The sequence below is a fragment of the Alosa sapidissima genome, chromosome 10 (genome assembly GCF_018492685.1).
Source record: "Alosa sapidissima isolate fAloSap1 chromosome 10, fAloSap1.pri, whole genome shotgun sequence".
Lineage (NCBI taxonomy): Eukaryota > Metazoa > Chordata > Actinopteri > Clupeiformes > Clupeidae > Alosa > Alosa sapidissima.
In genome coordinates this window covers 38,275,788-38,278,287 of record NC_055966.1, presented here as the reverse complement: position 1 = coordinate 38,278,287, position 2,500 = coordinate 38,275,788, and the positions used below count along the sequence as shown (strand labels likewise).

At 56.1% G+C, this 2,500-nt stretch overlaps 5 non-coding genes across 5 annotated transcripts in view; all 5 read right to left on the bottom strand.

Annotated features, from left to right (window-relative positions):
• Positions 1-38: 38 nt before the first annotated feature.
• On the bottom strand, positions 39-110 carry trnae-uuc. Its single transcript has one exon. It is a non-coding gene; the product is annotated as a tRNA-Glu (tRNA).
• Positions 111-588: 478 nt separating this feature from the next.
• Positions 589-660, bottom strand: trnah-gug. The gene has a single exon. It is a non-coding gene; the product is annotated as a tRNA-His (tRNA).
• Positions 661-1,125: 465 nt separating this feature from the next.
• On the bottom strand, positions 1,126-1,197 carry trnae-uuc. Its single transcript has one exon. It is a non-coding gene; the product is annotated as a tRNA-Glu (tRNA).
• Positions 1,198-1,675: 478 nt separating this feature from the next.
• Positions 1,676-1,747, bottom strand: trnah-gug. Its single transcript has one exon. It is a non-coding gene; the product is annotated as a tRNA-His (tRNA).
• Positions 1,748-2,496: 749 nt separating this feature from the next.
• trnar-acg overlaps positions 2,497-2,500 on the bottom strand; it is a 73-nt gene continuing 69 nt past the window's right edge. The window contains exon 1 of the tRNA in view: positions 2,497-2,500. This exon is cut by the window's right edge and continues 69 nt beyond it. This is a non-coding gene — a tRNA (tRNA-Arg).

Here is a 2,500-nt window from a genome sequence, read left to right as displayed (position 1 = left end):
CTGGTAAGGAGCCCACGTTGACGGGAAGGCAAAAGCGCTTCCCATACCGGGAGTCGAACCCGGGCCGCCTGGGTGAAAACCAGGAATCCTAACCGCTAGACCATATGGGAGGAGGCACTCTGCCACCGTCTTGTAGAAAAGCAAAGGCGCGCATGCATTTGTGCTAGACTGAAATGAGTGTGACTGAGGTCCGGGAGCGACTGACTGGCTTTTGACGAGAGAGTACATGTAGACAAACTGAAGGCCGCGGCAAATCTACTGGCCAGCAGAGGGCAGAAGGCCATCGTGGCGGTCCTCCCGGCGCGGGGTCAAAAGTTACCGCCGAGCCAGCCAGGAGTCGAACCTAGAACCTTCTGATCCGTAGTCAGACCCGTTATCCATTGCGCCACTGGCCCTGACAAAACCAGTTGACTAGCATGCGATCAGTGTGTTTCCAGAGACGATGCGACAGCAGCACGGTTCGCAGAGCTGCATTCTTCCATTCTTCCGAAGCCTCAAGAAAAGAGATGAGCCGACATGGCGAGGTCCAGCTTTGCACACCCACTTTTTCCCGGGCTTGAGGGAAATAATCCAGAAATGTGCAAAAGCTGCCGTGACCCGGATTCGAACCGGGGTTGCTGCGGCCACAACGCAGAGTACTAACCACTATACGATCACGGCTAACCACGGGCTGCGTGCTCTTCCGGCCACAGTAAAGCTCCTCTCTCAGAGTGCGTGCTCTGTGACCAGCCTTTGACGAGTTTCGCGCTGGCTCCTCTGAGCACTCCTCGGCTGCAGTTTCCACTCCGTAAACGAGTTGTGTGTGCTGCTAATTTGCAGAAAACACCAAACACCCGCCTCGACCCACAGGCACCAATCCACAAATGGCCAAACGCTGACGTTTCCCTGCCTCTCGGCACACATGTGCGTGTGAAAGAGTTGGAGTGATGCTGAAGGCTGGGAAAAGCAGCTGAAGAAGGGCACGGTTGGCAAAGCTGAAGGAGACAGTCTTTAGCCATGTGAAAGGTGTCCAGCAGGTGAAGGAGAGCCCATGCAGGTGGAGACAGACTGCACTGTTGGGGGGCAATGCCTTAAGCCGAGGGCTCTACTGGTAAGGAGCCCACATTGACGGGAAGGCAAAAGCGCTTCCCATACCGGGAGTCGAACCCGGGCCGCCTGGGTGAAAACCAGGAATCCTAACCGCTAGACCATATGGGAGGAGGCACTCTGCCACCGTCTTGTAGAAAAGCAAAGGCGCGCATGCATTTGTGCTAGACTGAAAGGAGTGTGACTGAGGTCCGGGAGCGACTGACTGGCTTTTGACGAGAGAGTACATGTAGACAAACTGAAGGCCGCGGCAAATCTACTGGCCAGCAGAGGGCAGAAGGCCATCGTGGCGGTCCTCCCGGCGCGGGGTCAAAAGTTACCGCCGAGCCAGCCAGGAGTCGAACCTAGAACCTTCTGATCCGTAGTCAGACCCGTTATCCATTGCGCCACTGGCCCTGACAAAACCAGTTGACTAGCATGCGATCAGTGTGTTTCCAGAGACGATGCGACAGCAGCACGGTTCGCAGAGCTGCATTCTTCCATTCTTCCGAAGCCTCAAGAAAAGAGATGAGCCGACATGGCGAGGTCCAGCTTTGCACACCCACTTTTTCCCGGGCTTGAGGGAAATAATCCAGAAATGTGCAAAAGCTGCCGTGACCCGGATTCGAACCGGGGTTGCTGCGGCCACAACGCAGAGTACTAACCACTATACGATCACGGCTAACCACGGGCTGCGTGCTCTTCCGGCCACAGTAAAGCTCCTCTCTCAGAGTGCGTGCTCTGTGACCAGCCTTTGACGAGTTTCGCGCTGGCTCCTCTGAGCACTTCTCGGCTGCAGTTTCCACTCCGTAAACGAGTTGTGTGTGCTGCTAATTTCCAGAAAACACCAAACACCCGCCTCGACCCACAGGCACCAATCCACAAATGGCCAAACGCTGACGTTTCCCTGCCTCTCGGCACACATGTGCGTGTGAAAGAGTTGGAGTGATGCTGAAGGCTGGGAAAAGCAGCTGAAGAAGGGCACGGTTCGCAAAGCTGAAGGAGACAGTCTTTAGCCATGTGAAAGGTGTCCAGCAGGTGAAGGAGAGCCCATGCAGGTGGAGACAGACTGCACTGTTGGGGGGCAATGCCTTAGGCCGAGGGCTCTACTGGTAAGGAGCCCACGTTGACGGGAAGGCAAAAGCGCTTCCCATACCGGGAGTCGAACCCGGGCCACCTGGGTGAAAACCAGGAATACTAACCGCTAGACCATATGGGAGGAGGCACTCTGCCACCTTCTTGTAGAAAAGCAAAGGCGCGCATGCATTTGTGCTAGACTGAAAGGAGTGTGACTGAGGTCCGGGAGCGACTGACTGGCTTTTGACGAGAGAGTACATGTAGACAAACTGAAGGCCGCGGCAAATCTACTGGCCAGCAGAGGGCAGAAGGCCATCGTGGCGGTCCTCCCGGCGCGGGGTCAAAAGTTGCCGCCGAG